The sequence below is a fragment of the Anabrus simplex genome, chromosome 2 (assembly GCF_040414725.1).
Source record: "Anabrus simplex isolate iqAnaSimp1 chromosome 2, ASM4041472v1, whole genome shotgun sequence".
In the NCBI taxonomy this organism is placed as follows: Eukaryota; Metazoa; Arthropoda; class Insecta; order Orthoptera; family Tettigoniidae; genus Anabrus; species Anabrus simplex.
In genome coordinates this window covers 33,890,238-33,912,555 of record NC_090266.1, presented here as the reverse complement: position 1 = coordinate 33,912,555, position 22,318 = coordinate 33,890,238, and positions in this window count along the sequence as shown.

Below are 22,318 nucleotides of genomic sequence, written 5' to 3'. Positions count from 1 at the left end.
ACTAATAGGACAAGATAAAAAGTACATAGCATATATTGTGAGATGTCTTTTTTCTTTGCCGACTAGCTTAATATCTGCACGTATACACCTAACACCCTGTATATATATATATCATCAACTTCGTGACGCAAACACATAGTCACCGTGTCAGAATGAAAAGAATCTCTATTACAGACATTGATTCGAACTCTGATCGCTCTGTTCAATGCAAAAAATCTCTAACAAATGCAATATATAGTCACCGTGTCAGAAAAAGTTAACTATTACAAACATGGATTCGAACCCTGATCTCTCTCTGTTTAATGCTAGAATAAAAAATCTCTGGAAGTACCTCACTCCTTATTTCGTGTGCTGTCTACACATCATTCATGACACAAACACATAGTCACTGTGACAGGAAAAAATATTACCACATGCATGGAATCAAACACTGAAACTCTCTGTTGTCGTCGTAACATAACATTGTCACCGTGATATCGAACACTGAAACTCTCTGATGTGCAGTAGAAAATTATGGAATGTGTAAGAAAACAACAGACTATACATGATAACGAACGCGCTACATAAGGTGAGGAAACTTCACTACTTCTCATTTTCGCTAGTACACGTCTTTGGTGTTATACGCACACACAGTCACTTAATTTGCTGGCACACTCTATCATAAAAATGAACACACGCAAAATACGGAATTGGTTGTTACATAAAAAATACTTGTAGGGACAAGCAAATGCCCTGAGCTAGCCCTCACACACGTATATGTCATCACTACGGGCAGTAAAAATAACTTAGATATAGCAAACACACGAGTGTAATTCTCTGCACACTCCATTCACGTTCACGCAGTGGAATAAATTAGATATAGCGAACACACGAGTTTAATTCATCATTCACATTCTTTAGTATTTCATTTTGTTTTGAGATACTTACATGTGAAAAAAGGGGGAATATTAAATCATGTGTTAAGGTTTTTTGTATGTTGGTGAGTGCTTTGCATGAAGCCATAGAAAGAAATGAACGAGGTAGGCCTACTGTGAGATTCTGCCTGCATGTCGCTGGCATGACCGGATGTTCGACTCAGCATACGCATGCAGCACTTTGACTCTAACCTACAGTACCATACGGTTTCATACAGTACTGAGAATTATAATAAAATATTTATCATATATGAAACCGTAATAAATTAACAATGTGACTATCTGTTGTATTGTTAATACAACAGTTTTTCTGACCTGCGCAGGGAATCAAACATCGGACCTGACCGGGGGTTACTATGTTACTATCGGAGGTTAAATCTATAGCTCTGTAATGACTGTTATGTACAGTCGTTCTCTGGTAAGGCAGACCCTACATTCCATTATTGTTATTATTATTTATAAATTACTCTTATCGTTATTATTGCTTCTTAATGATCATGATGTGACTGAAGTGAAGATAGGAAACCACAGAAATATATCTTCAGAGCTGCTAACAGTAAGGTTCAAACCCCACCGGACTACTTGGTTGTGCATCTATGCTAACGAGTGGTCAGCTTAAGGTTTTACGTCTCCATCCGACGGAGGTACTGGCGGTGATAGTGATTTTTGTTTTAAGGAAAATGAAACTAGAACACCACCTTTACTTCGTGTACTCGTTTGTGTGCTATTCCTTAGTAAATAAATAAATAAATAAATAAATAAATAAATAAATAAATAAATAAATAAATAAATAAATAAATAAATAAATAAATAAATAAATAAATAAATACCTTGACCATGTTGAAGACCGTGTTCCTTCCCACCTCGTCCTCCTTATCTGGCCCAGTTTTACGGTTAGATGCTCCTTCCCTCCTCCTCCTCCTCCTCATCCTCATCTAGCCCATCTACGGTTAGATGCTACTTCCCTCCTCCTCCTCGTCTAGAGTATAATGGCATGTAGCAGGGTTGTACAGATTTCAACGGAGGTAAACAGTTTTGCTAGTTTCGCGGTGCGGTAAGAGAAAATATTATTATCATTATTATTATTATTATTATTATTATTATTATTATTATTATTATTATTTCAGAGCTGTACTTTAAATAAGGCCACAGCCGGTTCCTTTTATTTCCTAGCCCTTTCCCTATCCCATCGTTGACAAAAATCTCTCTGTAACAGTGCAACTTAAAAGCGGCTATCCCGGTCTAGAAAGCGGTGAATAACGACCGTCAACTTGGGAGTACTGCGTCAAAATAAAAATCCACATTTTGTTAAACGTCAGGTTACTCATTTTTACTGCATTTAAGGGCTATTTCGTGGTCTACACAGACCATATTGCATACTCCGTGACTGGGTTCGATTCCTGGTCAGGCCAGGAATTTTTACCTGCATGTGTGCATTATAAAAAGTTCATGGAAAATACTGTGCTTCTTCATCGCTAGATGGGCGGGTTTCATTCCATCCCTGACCCATTCGAAAACCGATCCTTCTTTACGTCGCACTGACACAGGTCTTATAGCGACGATGGAATAAGAAAGGCCTAGGAGGTAGAAAGAAGCGACCGTGACCATAATGAAGGTATGAAAATGGAAAACCACGGAAAACCATTCTTGAAGTTGAGTTTGTTTTACCACGACATGAATAATCCATACAATTCTTCTTCTCCTTATTTTTATTATTATTAGTAGTATTATTATTTTAACTGTCATGATAAAAAACCTTGAGATTAGTAGTGAGTCGTGCCTTCTCCGGACGAGGCTATATACTATTATTTAGAAATTGCTTCTTAATTATTTATTATGACATGACTGTAATGAAAATGGGAAACCATGGAAATCTATCTTCAGAGCTGCTAACAGTAGGGTATTTAAACCTAGATAGAAGCTTACAGCTGCGCGCTACTCCAGCCCACTCGCTTAGATGGGCGTAAACTCCCAAAGCCCTAGTTTTACGGCCAGATACCTTTTCCGACGCCATCTTGCCTGATGCCCCTCTCCGAAACTATCTTGGAAGGATGTAACTACACAGTGCCTTGTTTTACGACCAGATGCCCTTCCCGACTCCAGTTTGAAATAGCCTAACTACAATTCGCTACCTTTCACCTTGGTTTACGGTTAGATATCCTTCCCTCCTCACAAGCTATTTTGGAGGGGCCTAATTACACACAGTCGCCATGTTAAGCCCCAGCTGATGAGAGGTCAGCTCAATGCTTTATGTCTCCATCCGACAAGTCTAAACATCCGTAACCATGGCGACGGGATCTTAATGCGGACTGGCGCAGGTCTTTAGAGGTGTGTCGTCACAGTATAACAAATGTCAAAGCTTTACGTCTCCATCCGACGGCCTACTTTGTTGTGCACCTACGCTAACGAGTGGTCAACAAAGGCTTTACGTCTCCATCCGACGGATAAATAACTATGATCACTCCTCCTAAAACGCATCAACTGGGCAAACTACTCAATTACCAAATTTGTGCCCAGTTTTACTATTTTTAGAAGGTACTTACTAGGTTTAGGCTTTATTTCGACGTGCAATTGCTTCTTAATTATTATAATGTGAGTGTAGTAAAAATAGGAAACCACGGAAAACTATCTAGAGGGCTGCTATCAGTGCGATTTAAAACTTGAATGCAAACTTACAGCAGCGCGTTACTCTAACTACACAGTCATAGGTTTAACTACACACACACATACATGCAATCACCATCTATAGCACAGTTATACTGTTAGATAACCAGTCTACCGTTTTATCATCATTACAACTTGCCGAACGCCTGCGGGGCGTCATAATCAAAAGACCTGTGTCTAACTACACACATAATTACCATCTTGTGCACAGTTTTACGGTTAGATAACCCTCCTACTTCTATCATGGAAGGTATCTACTGTGTTATTCTTATTACGACATGCAGAACGCCTACGGAGCAAGTAGGGCTATTTACATAATTACTACCTTCGGCTAAAGGCTCAGCATACACACAAAAGGAATAACAAAATTATTACTGTTATTATTTCTGGCCCGTCTGGATTACAGTGCGTCAGTCCGTGCAGTTTGCTACACCCATAAGAGAGAGCCATCCGGTCGCCTATATCAAAGTTATTTGCAAAGCCAGCATGTTGCTTCCTGCCTGCCTGCAGCCACTGTGTGTGCTTTCTCACTGAATAAATGGGGTAAATTTTTTTGTTAAAAAGGAAGTTGCGTGTTTATATTTTATACACACAGAATATTATCCTGTAGTTGTAGAACTGGATATATTATTTTAAAGGGCTGTCCCTATTCACCCCAGTGATGGGGTCAATAGTGACACTCGGTATTTTAAATTGATGTCCCTATTCTAATTGGCGTTTAGGTTGACTGGGACACAATATATGTTTCTAAACACCTTTTAATGTACAATGTATTTATTATGGGTGCAGAATTTACATGTTTGATACAACAAACAAACAAGAAATCTTCACAATTCACTGAAAGTATATCTTCCCCTTCTTACAACCGGTGGCTTCAGAATAGTTATCACCTGTGTCTGTTCGAACTCAAACTCATCAGCTACATTTGGGAAAAGATAAATAGTAGACACTTTCGTAGACTGTCTGAGAAATGTTCCTAGGTAATTTCGTCCCGGGTTGATCACTTTCAGTACCTTTCCTACAAAGACCTTTTCCACACCTCGATCATATAAAAACTTCACTTTAACCCAGCTTCCTTCTTTTATTCCTTGTTCTGAAATGTTTGCGTCACTTCCTTGCTCTTCGCAAGGCACTGATGAGTTGCTTTCTTCATCAGAAGTCAAATCTTCTACCGAAACACTTTTTCCAGGCAGCACTTTCAGTCTCTTCTTCCCGCCAGCCAAATTACTAGTTCCTTCATCTCCACCGTAACGCATTTCTTTGAGAAAACTTGTCAGACTGCCATTAACATCCAGGTTGCTAGAATTATCTTCTCCCTCTTCGCAGCCTGGAAGTCTCTCCAAAACTCTCTTCCTGTTTAATGGATATATTCCAGATTTGTTGAACCCAGACCTGATGTTCATTTCCATATTATTCTGCATATTGTCGAGAGTCTGCTTCAGCAACCTTGGAAACATCTTCTTGTCAAAAGGTTTGTTATCTCCTCCCTTCAGTTTCCATGATTCCATCACTTGGCGCCAGGCAACTTTTAGTGGTCTGAAGAGTGCCAAACCTAGAGGCTGGGTCATATGCGTTGAATTTGCAGGCAGAGTTTTATAACAGCAGGAGACAAATGAGAGCTTAGGTTATCTCCAATAACCACCTTCTTCCCAACCAAGCACTTACAGTATGGAATAATTATCTTCTCGAACCAATCAAGAAAGCAGCATCCATCTATCCAGCCTGATTTGCTTCGGTTGTATCGAGCTCCGCGTGGCCCTCCTTCTGTCCATAAATCATACAGATGCTGAGCCTTATAGATGACATAAGGTGGTAAAAGTGTACTCTCGGCAGTTGCTGCGAACATCACGGATGTGTTAGACTTACTTTCATTCATCACTCGTTCAGGATATTTGCACCCTCTCTTGAAGATCAGTTTGCGACGACCTGGATCATCAGCAAGACAGGTTTTATCGTAATTGATAATCGCCTCAGGAGGGACGCCTTCAAGAATCTTTTCCATTTCGTCAAAATCTTCTTGATGTCTACTGACGACACCTTTGCTCTACTACGTTTCACATTCTGACACATTCTTTGGGAAAGGCGAGCGCTATGTAGAGACAGGAATGAGAAGGCCCAATCAATTCCTGGCATATTGTCTCTGAACTTAGCAACGTTTGATCCTTCTCTGTCTAAATAATACTTAACAAAACATCGGAGATCAAAAGTAATCAGTGGGTAACCCCACTCACAACATGTCAGAATACACTTTACCAATTCCACTTCAAAATCATGTGATAAACTTGTCTGCCCACCTTTCTTCTTCATAGACACTACGGTTCCATCTGTGTTAGCAACATATCTTTGTAAGACAGATTTTGAAATGTTGAATTTCTCCGCTGCTGAACGTATTGAAACACAACTTTTCACTTTCAAAACTGCCTTTTACACTATTTCAACATCCACAGGTAAATGAGTTTTTGAATGAGGGTCTCTCTTATACTTTCTTCCCATTGTCCCTATTCACCCCACTTTCAAGTTATGTGGTACAAGTCTCTAACAAAAAATAAATTGTGCACAGTTTAGTCGCAGTAATTTTCTTTTTTTTTTGCTAGGGGCTTTACGTCGCACCGACACAGATAGGTCTTATGGCGACGATGGGATGGGAAAGGCCTAGGAGTTGGAAGAAAGCGGCCGTGGCCTTAATTAAGGTACAGTCCCAGCATTTGCCTGGTGTGAAAATGGGAAACCACGGAAAACCATTTTCAGGGCTGCCGATAGTGGGATTCGAACCTACTATCTCCCGGATGCAAGCTCACAGCCGCACGCCTCTACGCGCACGGCCAACTTTTTTTTTTTTGGGGGGGGGCAATCCAGTGTAGTCTACCTACTGTACTGTATTGTGATTCCTTGTACCGCACTGGATAGAGACGATGTTACTGTATCCACTATTATGTTCTACGTATTGGCGCCATGGACGAAACAAAGTGGTCGTTTACGTCTGTAAATGGTTCATGTTATGTTTGAATGTTTAAATAAAGGTAACTGTAACGGTAATACAGAACATTAGTGTATTGCATAGTGGAAGTGTACACTGGATACAATTTGATACGTTAGCTGAAAAAAAGTTGGCGCGAACGGGACTCGAACACCGGCGCGTCCGCGCAACCGGCTAATGGGCTAATGAGCTAGTTTTTTTTTTTTAGCCAACGATTTTTATTTATTCTATACTTCAATATTTACATTCACACATGAAATAAATCGACACTTGCCAGGTATTGGTGAAATAGTGTTGAAATAGTTCATTCGTTCATGCACTGTCTGGTATTTTAAAAAAATCACTGATACCTTCGAGGTGTTCATTCAAAACTAAAACGTAAAAACACAAAGACACATTATATATCAAGACAGTTCAAGTAATGGCCATATCTATCTTCTAGCTGTCCACTTTCACTCAGTTTCCATCTCTCTTTCCTTAGGTGGTACAAGAGAGCCGGTAGTATGACACCATCAACACTGTCCAACATGTATGTAATGTAGTGACCTAGGAGCCATACAATCGCTTGCTGTTTTATCTGAGGAAAGGCCGTTACAGACAGGCGAATCAGTTTCCTGTCATCGATGTCTCCAAGAGGAAGGTTCATGAGGCGACACACCTGTCGTTTACACCAGCTCCATGTGCGCACGGCATGTGTGCATGTTGTCAAGCGATGTATCACTGTGTCCATCTGACCACACACCGTACACCAAGGTGATTGTTCCAGATGTATTTGGTAGCGACGTTGTGCTGTTGGTACCAGATTGTTTAGGAAAAGGAATATTTGGGAACGTGCGTGTGACGAGAGTTTCATACGGCGAAAGTTGGCCCACACCGTTGACCAGTGGGTGTAGAGTGCCGTGGACTCAATCCGCGGGGTGAAGTGCACAGCTCGTCGTAACATAGTGTAGATGGTCTTGGTAGTAGCATTCGTTCCAGACGGGAGTTCACTGACGAACTTTTGTAGTTTCAGTTGGTGATCTCTAAAAATTTTCGGCAAGGAACTAGAGTCACAGTTATCTGGGCTCCAAGTGTCTTTGTACAGTGCCTTCGAGAAATTGTCCGATTGTAATAATATAGAAATATCATTTTTAAGAAGTAGAGCTTGGCATTTCGTTCCGTGTGCGATGAGTCCTAATCCACCAAGGTTACATGGGAGATACAGCTGTTCCCGTTGTACTCTAAATAAATAGCCTTGCCAGATGAACCAGCCAATATATTTTGAGAGCTGGCTTTCAAAGTTGTTGGGTAGCGGGAACACTTGAGCTAAGTACCAAACCTTTGAGAGAGCATAGATGTTTGTCACCACAATCCGTTGAGTTATATTCAAATTTCGTGTACGAAAGTTCATCATCACACCCCTAACATTAGCAATAACAGTAGCCCAGTTGGTTTCTAAAGTACCTATCACAGTCTTTGTCCATTTAATACCAAGGATCGTCACTTCATCAACAATGTTAAACCAGTCCTTCTGTACGATGTCGGGCCCATCGTTTAAGGTCAGTAAAGTAGTTTTCCTTGGATTGGCTTTCGCCCCTGAACCGGCGCTGTATGTGCTGAGAGCTTGAGAGATATGTTGAATGTCCTGTTCACCTCTGACTAATATCGATATGTCATCTGCGTAAACACACATTGAAAAGTTATGTATATTCACTCTGTATCCTTGTAACTTTGGTTGAAGTGTCCTAATAAATGGTTCCAGGCCTATGACGAAGAGTAACATGGAGAGGGGGCATCCCTGTCTTACTGACCTTTCTATCGGTATGGGCGTCGAGAGGAATCCGTTAACAAGGATTCGAGATAATGAGTGGCAGTTTATCATTCGAATGTAATCGATCACTGTGTCAGGGAATTGGAAGTGCTTTAAAACGATATAGAGGTACTGATGGCTAATACGATCAAATGCTTTATCAAGATCTATATTCAGGAGACTGAGGTGGTCACTCGGCTGAGAGGCCGTTTTCAGATGGATATCACGTAGTGTTCGTAAATTGGTCAAAATTGTACGTCCGGGAATGCTGCAACACTGTTCGGGTCCAATGACATCTATGAGAACTGTCTTCATACGACGGGATAACACTCTGGTTAGTATTTTATAATCACTGCATAGTAGAGTAATAGGCCTGAAGTCCTCCACCTGAAGGATTCCTTTCTTTTTGGGGATGAGAACTATGATACCTTCATAGTGGGTTTTACATAGGGAACTACGTCTCAAGATAGTGCGGATAACGTCGCAAAATTCTTTGCCAATAATAAACCAGTACTGTTTATAAAATTCATAAGGGACCCCGTCGATTCCTGGAGAACGATTGGTCGGAAGATTTTTTATGATGGCTTGAATTTCATCATCAGTAACGTCCATGCCGAGCAGTTCTTTACTTGCTGGAGTAAGGTGGGCATCGCAGGACTGAAGCAAAGTATTGACTTCGTGTACTTCGATAGATTCCTTGGCATAGAATTGTTGATAAAATGAGGAAATCTCTCTTCTGATGTCTTCTTGTGACGTCACCTCTCTTCCATCGGACGATCTTAGTGTATGAATGTACCGGCGTTGTTGCTCTCGCTGTGTAGTGCAATATAATAGACACTTGCAACCTCATCAGGTAGTGCCGTTTGATCCTTCAGGGTTACGTTTAATTTTGTGAGCGTCCTCTGCTGTACCGTCAACAGTTTATCTTTAACATCTGTAATCTCATGGTAATTTCGTTCGCCAGCGTTATTCCTCTCCTGGAGCTGTCGGAGAACCCTGTAATAGAAGTCAGCTGTATCGCGTCTCTCTTGGGCCTTTTGATACGCAATATTTTTAAAGAGTCTTCTTATCCCCGGTTTGATTAACTGGTCCCACCATTCTGCACTATCGCTATATTTACATTTCTGAAGTAACCATTTGTTCCATTGTCTTAGAAAAGCTTCCGTGCATTGATCATCCTGTAGCAGTGAGCAGTTCAGTTTCCAGTACCCTCTCCCTATATAGTATACTTTGTGTGGGAAATTTATTTTACATACAACTGCGTGGTGATTGGTGAAGCTAACGGGGATCACCTCGTAAGTTCTAGGGTGAATGAGTGTTCGGGAAACATACATACGGTCAAGGCGGGAGGAGGAGTTATACTGGATGTAGGTATAGTGGGGAAGGGGTACATGCAACATATCCACAACATCGATCAGGTTTAATGAGGTTATGAGGTCATTTAAGGCAGGGTTGGCCGCATAAGTTTGCCCCGTCGAATCTTCTGTTCGTTGAACACAATTAAAGTCCCCGGCGAGGATTATTTTTTCTTTCATATTATGCAGGTGTTGGAGTATATCGTTCTGAAAGAAGTTCTTACGTTGAACACGGTTGTGGCTCCCTGATGGTGCATAAATATTTATTAGCGTAGTGTCATTAATGTGTCCAGATATGATCCTTCCTGAAGGGTGACTGTGCACATCTTCCAGTTCCAGGTCGTGTCGGGTAAGGAATCCTGTTCCCCTACTAGCATTGCCAATGTTTATATATTGGTTGAAGTATGAGGATATGGGTAACACAGGGAGTGCGACTTCTTGTAAAAAAGCAATGTCAATATCATTAGAACGAAGAAATCGTTCAAACACTTGAAATTTAAGGTGGCTTTGGATGACATTGATGTTCACAGTAGCGAGAGTCAGAATCTGCACCATCAGCAATATAACCAACTCCCTTGTACACAATATCCTATCAAAAGTGCGTCCCATTATCAATCTATTTACGAGCCTCTGGAGATTTGCGACGGCTTCGGGAAGTACTGCGGGGTTGTGTACGATACGGTTTAGCTCCCTCTCGAGCACTATTTTTACTGGCAGCTTTCGTTGTTAGAGTGAACGAATCTTTAGGAACTATAGGCGTGGGTGTCGTATTATCCAGGTTTCCAGTAGGTAACATTCGTTGTTCTACGGCTACTAAGTCCGTCCTCAGGTCAGGTGTTAGTGTAGACTCAAGTTGCTGTACGATGTCAATATTAGTAGGTGCGACTTCAGTGTCTTTAGTGACATCTACAGGCACTAATTGGTGTTGGTGTGACGGCATCATATGGTTGGCAGGCTCATGTTGAATGTCCACTGGAAGGAGTTGATGTAACTGGGGTTCAGTGTCTTCTAGGACGTCCATCTGTTCCGCCCATGAGGAGGATTTCACTACGGCAGCCGCATTAACATTAAGTTTGCTATCCTCTTGTCCCTGTTCAACAGTCGGGCCTGTCACTGTGTTATGTGTGTGTCCCTCAGCGGAAGGTTCTAGTACTACTTCTTCAATATCCTGTGTATGTGAAGCTGGTTCATCTGTGTGAATGTGCTGTACGGCTGGTTCCATGGTGTTGTCTATGTCTGTGAGATCTGCATGTGAAGTATTACGGTCATCTAAGCCAGGAAGTGGTGGTGAACTAACGTCTCCACCATCCTCAGTAATGTTATTTATATTGCCAGTTCCGTCAGAAGCAGTCAACACAGTGCTGTATGTCGGCTGCCTGACGTTCAAAGCCGGTCGGCTTCTACGATGCGGACAATCTACTTGTAAATGTGTCGTTTCCTTACAGTAAAAACATGATTTCATTTGGCCCTCATACGTTAGGAGAATTCTACAGTCATTAACAGTTAGTTGAGTGAGTATAGGGTACTTAAGTTCAATATTGACAACACGAATGCCGTTACTCACGTCAGAAAATTCGTAGGGGTCACTCCACTTCTCGTCCCGAATGTCCTTGACCAGCCCGTAAGTTGACAGCACGCGGGCAAGCCGTTCGTTGTTTACTTCAGGTGGTAAGTTGAATACACGCACTCGCTTAGTAGAGGTGTCCGCAGCAGTAATTGTCACATTAGTTGAAAGACCAGTAGAAAGACGGAATACTTTCACACCTTCATGCCGGGATAATAAGTTTTCATATAGTACAACAGAGACTAATTTAATATACACTGCATTTTCCCCATTATGAAGTTGAATGGCTATAATTTGGTCCTTGTTAAGTTTGAGTTCTGTTCCTATCCAGCGATGAATTTCCAGTGGAGTAGGCCTGTTATTCCTATCCTCAAACACACATTTAATAGTATTTTTCCGTATACTTGCCATATTAGTACTGAGGCTAGTTCCAAGGATGTAACGAGAACACAAGTCGCAATGACTTTCGCACTAGCTCACTGTCACCGCTTGGCTGCTTGCCGTGTTACCTCGACCGAGGTTGCGCACGAACTACTCGCCCGGTCAGTAATCTTCTATAAACTTGAGAAGTGGTTCAAAGAATATCACTGAATGTAATTATAATTCGAACACACCGTTTCAGCCTCTGAAATTAGCTCACCAACTTAAGTTTTCCTGAACTAAAAAAAATGGCGCCAAAACTCTTAGACTTCATGGAAAGGTGAAGGAATAAAGAAAACACTAATTTCCCTTAAATGAAAAAAATCTTTAATTGACACTGTGGAGAATAAATTATAATTTTTCCTTTTTTTGTCCCTATTCACCCCTTTGTCCCTATTCACCCCATTTTACAGTACATTATACCAGTGTGTGTTATGGCGATTATACTAAATTAAAATATGTCTTGCCACTGCATACCTGAAAAAGACTCGAGGAACATTATTCCGCACGTTTCCGTTTCCTTGAACTATCAGCGAGTTCTAATTAAATTCATAATGCTGCCCTGTGTTTTCGCAACTGTTCTGTTGTGCGCCGCTACTACCGATCTCCTCCGAGTGCCGGACTGTATAGTGGAGTCACCTAGTTAGGTTGGTAGAACTGAGACAGTCACTTGTAAACGCATGGGCGTGCTATAATGAAGAGTGTGGCATTGGTTTTGATTGCTGTCGATCGTTAAAAATGAGCGTCCTCTCTTGCTGTGCTGGTGAAATCCAATATATAATTTGATTGAAAGAAGAAGGATTGGTGCTGCAGGTCGACCCCTGTTAGATTAATCGCCGGTCGGCGTTATGTCGAATAAGGCATACGTTTTATTTATTGGTTTTAAAGGTTTCCTGAAAAAAAATTGTAAGTACACTACCAGTTCTTCCTAAACTCAAGGAGAAATGAAGTGGTCGATTCCACCTGAAGTCCATCTGTGGACGACTTTTTCTGGATACGGGCTACTAAATTATGTTTGTTGTGCTGGATTACTTCGGAAAATGAAATTATGTTTGGAAAGTTACGATGTTGCGTTTCGGACTCCGTTATATAATGGATTTGCTCTAAGTTCATATTGGGGTTTGTTTGTTGTAATGAATATTTTGAAGATTAGGTTTGGTTAAACGAACATTTCTAAAATTACGTGTTTGTTGAAATTTACGTATTGAATCGGGGCGTAAGAATTTGTGTAACTCCTTAACTGCAATGTCATGAAAATCTATTCTGTTATTAAGTGAAGAGGGTTTTAACCCAGTATTTTCTAAATTATGGTTTAATTGATCAAACTCCGAGCTCGGGCGTAAATTAATGAGCAGTAAAATTGTTTCTTTGATTACGTCAGTCCTTGAACAGCCATGTTGGTTTTTCGGGTGACACGTGATGTGTTCCATGGCCATTCTTAGAAAACATATTTGTGGGCGTGTACTATTTCATTTTGACATTTGATGTACGATCATTTATTATTGTCTCTCAACATATGAAGTGAGACCTTTGTAAGGAAAAAAGAGATTCGTGTGGGTTATAGTTGTGGGCCGTGAATGCCAATTGTGTCGGGTGGAGATGTTCTCTGTATACTAATATTTAATCATTATTATTTCTGGAGAGTTTACCGTTTGGAGATTGTTTGAATTTCCTTGTGGTTTATTTTTCTGAGACTTGTTCTCGTCGTACTTAATCTTGCTGACCGTTGGGTTGGGAAGGCGTTATTTGTCTGGAGATAGCCATAAGAGACTGTTTTCGGCTCCCGAAGTTTGAAAACAAGGTGATCCAAGATTTACTGAATTGTAATAAGAAAAAAAATACAAATCTCGTTTGATATTTGGTGAATAGGTTAAAACTCAAGAAATTAGGGCTTAATTTCTTTTGTTTGTGGGTGTGAAAAAAGGGAATAATTTACTACTTGTATTGTACTGATCTTAGAGATTTAATTTGAGCTTAAGTGAATTCGTGATATTTTTTTTCTTTGGGATTTTTTATTTGTCCGGAAACCTAACTAATTAATTAATTAATTTCATCTTATTAAAGTTATAATTTCCTCATATACAGTGTTCTTATTTAAGTCAGTATGTTTGAATTATCTCTTCTGTTGATTCATCTGACGTCTTGGATCTAATTAGCGCAAAAGTTTTCGCGACCTTGGGCTGTGGAGATTAAGTTAGGTTTTAATTTTCTAAATTCTGTTTGTCCTTGGTCGTGCAACAACTATCGCTTGAAATCCAGGAAATAACGCGAAAGTGTTAAACGCTTTCAAAGAATGTAAAATATTCCTAGTCCGCTACTGTGATGTAGTGCTACACACGGAGGCCCCGAAATCAATTCCCGGCTCTGTTATAAAATTGTTGAGGGCTGGGTTTTAATCATCCTTGGGTAGTCAACTGAGTAGAGGTGGGTTCGACTCCCACCTTAGCCATCCTGGAAGTGGTTCAGGTTAGCGTACTGCCATTTGGTTCAGAGGGTCTCGGGTTCGATTCACGGCTGGGTCGGCGATTTTAATCGCTTCTGATTAACTCTTCTGGTTCGGGGGACTGAGTGTTTGTGCCTGTCGGGAAATTTTGTTGGAGAATGTGCAAGCACGACTGACACTCGAGGGGTTCAAGATCTCCTGTTGGACAAAATTGATCTGATGCTCTTGAAATTAATACCAATCAAGTGAATGGGTGTTAAAACTGGTAAATGCAGCACGGGTGAAGTTTAGGAAAGCGGAGATTGTTATTAGTGGAATACTGTGTAGGCGGGATATTGACTGGAGGGTGATTGGGGATTTAAATGAGACTATGGAGTGGGTATGTGGGAAACTGGGAGTGAAGTTTCTAGATCCTAATGGATGGGTAGGAGGTAGGGATCTGCGCTCAGATGGCCTTCACTTAAACCGCAGTGGTACGTATAAGTTAGGAAATTTGTTTGGAAGGGTAATAGGGAGGTACATTCAGGGAAACGGTGTGGCCTAGGGAGCGGTGATAAGGAAACAGGGAACTGGAAATCAAGTAGGGATGACATAAAATTATTAGTGTTGAACTGTAGAAGTATTGTAAAGAAAGGAATAGAACTTAGTAATTTAATAGACATATATTTACCAGATATTGTAATAGGAGTTGAATCATGGCTGAGAAATGGTATAATGGATGCAAACTTTTCTCACGTAATTGGAGTGTGTATCACAGAAATAGGATAGGAATAGTGGGAGGGGGAGTATTCATTCTGGTGAAAGAAGAATTTGTAAGCTACGAAAAAATTAAAGCTGAGACACATGAAATTCTAGGTGTAAGGCTCATTTCTAAAGATAATGGGCAACTTGATATATTTGAAGTGTACAGACCGGGAAAGGGTAGCACTGACACGGATTCAGAATTATTTGATAAGATAATCAGCTATGTAGGAAACGACGAGGAAAGAAATGTGATTGTAGCGGAAGATCTGAATTTACCAGATGTCAATTGGGAAGGAAATGCGAACGACAGGAAGCATGACCAACAAATGGAAAATAAGTTAATATGGGAAGGACAGCTGATTGAGAAAGTGATGGAACCAACCAGAGGGAAATATCCTGGATGCGGTGCTGATAAAACCAGATGAGCTCTATAGAGAAACTTAAGTAATAGATGGTATTAGTGATCATGAAGCTGTTTTTGTCGTAGTTAAAAATAAATGTGATAGAAAGGAAGGTCTTTAAAGTAGGACTATTAGGCAGTACCATATGCTGATAAAGCAGACATGGGGCAGTTTCTAAAAAGCAACTATGATCGGTGAAAAACGGTAAATAAACATGTAAACAGACTCTGGGATTGGTTCAAAGAAATTGTTGAGGAATGCGAAAACAGGTTTGTACCTTTAAGGGAGGTAAGGAATGGCAAAGACCCATCTTATTATAATAGAGAAGTAAAGAGACTAAGAAGGAGGTGCAGATTGGAAAGAAATGGAGTTAGAAATGGCTGTGGAAATAAGGAGAAATTGAAGGAACTTACTAGAAAATTGAATCTAGCAAAGAAGACAGCTAAGGATAACATGATGGCAAGCATAATTGGCAGTCATACAAATTTTAGTGAAAATGGAAGAGTATGTATAGGTATTTTAAGGCAGAAAGATGATCCATGAAGGACATTCCAGGAATAATTAATGAACAAGGGGAGTGTGTATGTGAGGATGTTCAAAAGCAGAAGTATTCAGTCAGCAGTTTGTAAAGATTGTTGGTTACAGGGATAATGTTCAGATAGAGGAGGAGACTGAGGATAAAGAAGTATTAAAATTTACCTATGATAACAGTGACATTTACAATAAGATACCAAATTTGAAAACGAGAAAACCAGCTATAATTGATAAGATTTCTGGGGAGTTGCTATAGTAGCCCCTGTGTATAAAGGAAAGGGTGATAGACATAAAGCTGAAATTACAGGCCAGTAAATTTGACATGCATTGTATGTAAGCTTTGGGAAGGCATTCTTTCTGATTATATTAGACATGTTTGTGAAATTAATAACCGGTTCAATATAAGGCAGTTCGGTTTTAGGAAAGGTTATTCCACTGAAGCTCAACTTGTAGGATTCCAGCAAGATATAGCAGATATCTTGGATTCTGGAGGTCAAATGGACTGTATCGCGATTGACATCTCTAAAGCATTTGATAGGGTGGATCATGGGAGACTACTGGCAAAAATGAGTGCAATTGGACTAGACAAAAGAGTGACTGAATGGGTTGCTATATTTCTAGAAAATAGATCTCAGAGAATTAGAGTAGGTGAAGCTTTATCTGACCCTACAATAATTAAGAGGGGAATTTCTCAAGGCAGTATTATCGGACCTTTATGTTTTCTTATATATATAAATGATATGAGTAAAGGAGATGAATCGGAGGTAAGGCTTTTTGCGGATGATGTTATTCTCTACAGAGTAATGAATACGTTACAAGATTGTGAGCAACTGCAACGTGACCTCGAAAATGTTGTGAGATGGACAGCATGCATTGGTATGATGATAAACGGGGTTAAAAGTCAGGTTGTGAGTATCACAAATAGGAAAAGTCCTCTCAGTTTTAATTACTTCGTTGATGGGGTGAAAATTCCTTTTGGGGATCATTGTAAGTATCTAGGTGTTAATATAAGGAAATATCTTGATTGGGGTAATCACATAAATGGGATTGTAAATAAAGGGTACAGATCTCTGCACATGGTTATGGGGGTGTTTAGGGGTTGTAGTAAGGATGTAAAGTAGAGGGCATATAATTCTCTGGTAAGACCCCAACTAGAGTATGGTTCCAGTGTATGGGACCCTCACCAGGATTACTTGATTCAAGAACTGGAAAACATCCAAAGAAAAGCAGCTCGATTTGTTCTGGGTGATTTCCGACAAAAGATTAGCGTTACAAAAATGTTGCAAAGTTTGGGCTGGGAAGAATTGAGAGAAAGAAGGAGAGCTGCTCGACTGAGTGGTATGTTCCGAGCTGTCAGCGGGGAGATGGCGTGGAATGACATTAGTAGACGAATAAGTTTGATTGGCGTTTATAAAGGTAGGAAAGATCACGATTTGAAGGTAAAGTTGTAATTCAAGAGGACAAACTGGGGCAAATATTCATTTATAGTAAGGGGAGTTAGTGACTGGAATAACTTATCAAGGGAGATGTTCAATAAATTCCCAATTTCTTTGAAATCATTTAGAAAAAGGCTAGGAAAACAACAGATAGGGAATCTGCCACCTGGGTGACTGCCCTAAATGCAGATCAGTATTGATTGATTGATTGATTGATTGATTGATTGATTGATTGATTGATTGATTGATTGATTGATTGAACTAACAGCACTGATATACACTATTAAGAACTAGATAGTTCGCCCCTATGGTGTGGTGGTTAGTGCAATTAGTAGCCACCCCCGGAGGGCCGGGTTCGATTCCCGGCTCTGCCACGAAATTTAAAAAGTGTTACGAGGGCTAGAATGGGGTACACTCAGGCTCGGGAGGTCCACTGTGTAGAGGTGCGTACGATTCTCACTTTAGCTATCCTAGAAGTAGAAGTAACTTCTCTTAAAACCAAATGCCTGGGATGGTACCTAACTTAAGGGCACGGCCGCTTCCTTCCCTCTTCCTTGTCTATCTCTTCCAATATTTCCATCCCCCTACCAAGGCGCCTCTTCAGCATAGCAGGTAAGGTCGACTAGGCGAGGTACTTGTCATCCTCCCAGTTGTATCCCCCGACCCAGCGTCTAAAGCTCCAGGACACTGCCCTTTATGCGGTAGAGGTGAGCTCCCTCGCTGAGTCCGAGGGTAAAACCGGCTCTCGAGGGAAAACATATAATGAAGAAGAAGAAACCGCAAAAGCTTATACGGCCTCAACGTATTTGCCGGGTGTAAAAATGGGTCCCGACATGGGGTTTCAAGGGTAGCTCCACACAGGCGTCAAATCACAGGACCTGCACTAGGCCTCTCCAGAGGCTACGTGTCATTATTTTTATTATTATTATGATTATTATTATTGTTATTATTATTATTATTGTTATTATTATTTTTATTATTATTTTCATTATTATTATTATTATTATTTTAAATATATGTAATATATAATTCGCTCGGGCCATCAAGGACCACGTTAAGTCTTGTTGCATTTGACACTGAACTTTGCCTTCTTTAGAGCCCAAATTTCCCTCATTCTTTGTGAGTGGGCCTGCTTACGCTCCTCTGTCCAAGGGGCACCGTGTCTTCTCTACGGTTGCTCGTCTCGGTTTAGCCCGTTCGTCAATATTTTCTTGCGGAAGAGATCTCTGTTAAGGGCGTCTTCAGCTGAGATATGTAGCATTTGCAGGTCTTCTTTGGTATTTCTAAACCAGGGAATTGTGGTTTTGGGGTTTGAATCAAAAAAGTGAAAGATTTCTTTAGTTAACTTTCTTCCGTCCATTCTCTTCAGATGACCGTAAAATCGTGCCCGTCTTTTTCTGATTGTGTCGGTAATTTTCTCTATTTTGCTGTAGACTTCTTTGCTGGATCTCTTTTGATGGATTTCATTTCTGTACTTTGATCCCAAGATTCCTCTCACAATTTTGCGTTCTCTTTTCTCCAGTTCTTCAAGGAGTCCTTTGTTGGCATTTAGGGACAGGGTTTCGGCTGCATATAGAACTACTGGCTTCAGAACTGTTTCATAGTGACGTATCTTGGTGTTTTGGGAAAGGCATTTTTTGTTGTAGATTGTGCGGGATGTTTGGTAGGCTATTTCCAGTTTGCGTACTCGCTCCTGAAGTGCTTCTTTGTCCAGTCCATTTTTCATGATGATCTCACCCCGTTATTTGAATTTGTCTACTCGCGTGATCTCCCCGTATTTTGTGTGGAGTTTTGGTGGAGCCTCTTTGATGTTAGTCATTACTGAACCCATAATTCTACGGTGAGAAAAATTTTTATTTTTCCCAAATATTTATTTGGTATTCAGAAACTACTGTATGTTTGAGGGCAGCCATTTTGCGCTCCCAAGAGCCCGATGTTGCGTGGGAAGGTTCCCGCAAGGCGAGCTCGTGGATTGCCGGGACACCTCGGTGGAACTCGAGTGCCCGACAATTATTTTAATCCATGGAATTCTGCACAATGAGGGATTTTGATAACATAGTAAAGGATGAAATAAAGAAGCAAAATTATTCATACACCCTCTGTGAAGGTAGTGACACCAGGGACAATTTTAGTTGCAGTTAAGCCTAAGTGTGTGTTAGCGTGAGAACAGCGAGCTAGTTACACGTGCCAAGGTCGTGGGCAGAAGAAAACGCGCGAAACGCACGGGCAGAAACAATTTATTTCTCCTGTTGTGGGTGTAGGAAAATTATAAAATTAACATCGAACATAAGTGCAAGTCTGTCCGGAGTTCTGGGACAAATCTTATCAAAATTGGTCTATTAGAAGCAAATTTGGCAGATTTCACAACCAAGCCTCATAGAGGGGATAGCGTCCTTCTGGAAATTATAAAAGAAACCCCCCCACCGTAGATTTTTCAGTGTCGATCTGGAACTTGAAGCCGCGGGAGCTCGTGCCCGTCGTCATTAGAATTTCGCGCCAGATTGACCGACAATAATTCAATACATGCTCGTGGCTAAAGTCCATATATTAGTTAAGAAGAAAAGTGATTGGAGAAACTGTGAACGTTTGCAGACGAACTGGGAAGGTGTAGGCTGGTTGAAAATTACACAGCAGATTTTATTTTTATCATTTCCTGTACTCTTGTAAGTGAAGAAGGTCTGGGGGAAGCGATTCAAAATAGTTCTACTCCCTTATCGGCCGAACACCTGTTCTTATTGAAACAACGGGGAGAGAAACCACTCTGGGAAGCGCATCAGACAGTTAGAGTCGACTGCAGAACGAGGGAAGTTCGTGGTGCAAGTTACAAAGAAAGTGCATTATTTATGGTAATTTTAATCTCGTGTGTGTGTGAAGGGTAGTGTTTGGATGAGTGAAATGTTGAAAATGAAAATGTTGTCTGTGAAAATGAGTGGTTAAGTACGAGGTTGCTGGAGATGATGTAATCAGAATGCTGAGAATGTCACCAATGTGCAGGTCTGTCTATTTTACATTATGTTGTAGTTAGTTAGTTAATTACTGTCTGTCCTAACAAAATTTCCAGATGATTGTCGGGTGATATGCGTAATTATCAGGCGAAAGGCGTTGTAAATTTTGGTCAGCGTGTGAAAATTTCAGTGTGTAAATTTCATGTCAAGAACGGTAAAATGCGACGCTTAAAATTTTGTGTTGAGATGAGATATCATTCAAAGTGCGGATTTGTGAACGTTATAAGTGTAAATTTGTCGTGGCGAATATTGTAATTTCAGGTGTCAGTTGCATTCAGAAATGTTGGTCAATAATAATAATAATAATAATAATAATAATAATAATAATAATAATGTTTACCGCGGGATAAAGAAATTCTTCTCTGTTAAATTACATTTAACCAGTTATTTTTACAAGGATCGTAAGCATATTTAGATAATGTCAATAAAATTTGTTAGAGTCACAGTCATTAATGGGAAGGAAATTTTTGAGACATCGTGTATACTTGAATTGCGAAAGGTCGAGGTGTGCTCTTGGATTCTTGAGGTCTGAAAGTCTTAATAATAGTAAGGTAAGAGATGTGTAATGATGGTTGTCGTTTTCATCAGGGGATCGAAGTATGAAAAAGGGTCGTGAAGGAAAAGGGATTGAAAGCGATGGATTTATACGTACGTGGAGATGAGATGGAAGTAATGCCGCTGGGATAAAGCGAGGAGAAAGTGTGTTGAGACAAGTTGTATTTTTGTAGAGGAAGTATTTAGGAACAGGCTGTGTGAGGCAGGCTGTATTGTTTTCCGCAATCAATCCGAATTTGAGATGACTATGATGTGAAGCATTGTGAAATTTATAGAACGATTCCAGGTGAAAACGACTCTAGTAAAATGTAAAGGTCTGGGTAGTAAACATCCAGTGATTTTTGTTAAGATAATGAACGATCTCCAGGATTAAAGAGCACTTTGGACACACGGTTGGGTTATATTTAATTTGTTCATTGGAGAGGTCATGGATAAGATGGTTGGAGTTGATGATAGGCGATCTGAGAATTTCGAATGCGATGGTGATGATTATTATTTTGAAGGCGTCCACTAAAAGGGTACCCGTGTGTTGGGAATTTTCATTTGCTTCCCTAACACGTCAGTGCACAGGCTGAGATTGCGTTCGAGGTGGAGAACCGTTCGTCACGTTTATTTATTTTTTTTGAGTTCACATATTATAATGAGGTAGACACTTACTGTACTTTTCGAGAGGTAGACACTTGCTGTATTTCGACTTGCATTCAGTTGATAATAGAGACGTTGGTTCCGTCGTGCGTATTTTGTCTGACCAGATTCAGTGATATTGTTGGAGTTGTTTGAGAATTGCATTTCGCCTGATATGTTAAGGGAGACGTAGTACGACCCACTTTGACGCCCGACGATAGATTTAGGACGTCACGTGTTTATTCTTGGAGTCATTGATGATGAGACGTCCTAGGTCACGCCCGACGATAGGACTTGGAAGGTATCATGTATATACTGATTAGGTTTAGGGTGTACAGATTTCAAGTGAGCCCGACGATAGGTCTGGGATGGTAGCTGTACACACTCAAGTCTCAGTTTAGATTTCTTTTCTTTTGTTTCTTTTGTGAAGTGGCCTGGTTGAAGGTAGCCATTACAGTGCGATATGATTTATTGTAGAGGGTCTATGCGAAGCTCTCATTGAGATAACGGGACTGCTGTTGACAAACGAGGGCTGTCCAAGTGTGGGACATCGACCCGATCTAGATTATATTTTTACTGTGTTTCTTCGTGCGTGTTAAGCTGTATGACTTCGAGATGTTAATTTATTTTTTTTCGGACTTTATTGTTTCCTCGTCTTGACGTCCGTTTTCATTGATAGTGTGCATTATTGACACTCAGTGTTTTAGAATGAGACTTGAGTTGCGAATGCGGTTTCGATTCGTCAGCCAGTAATTTGATTTTATATTTTAATCTTGTCGTATTTTCATTCGTATTCATAGTTAGAATAAGTAAGTAATCACTTTACCAGTAGTATGTTGGGACAGGCAGTAAATAGAGAGATCTGTACTGGTAGCATTGTTGTCAAGGGAAAG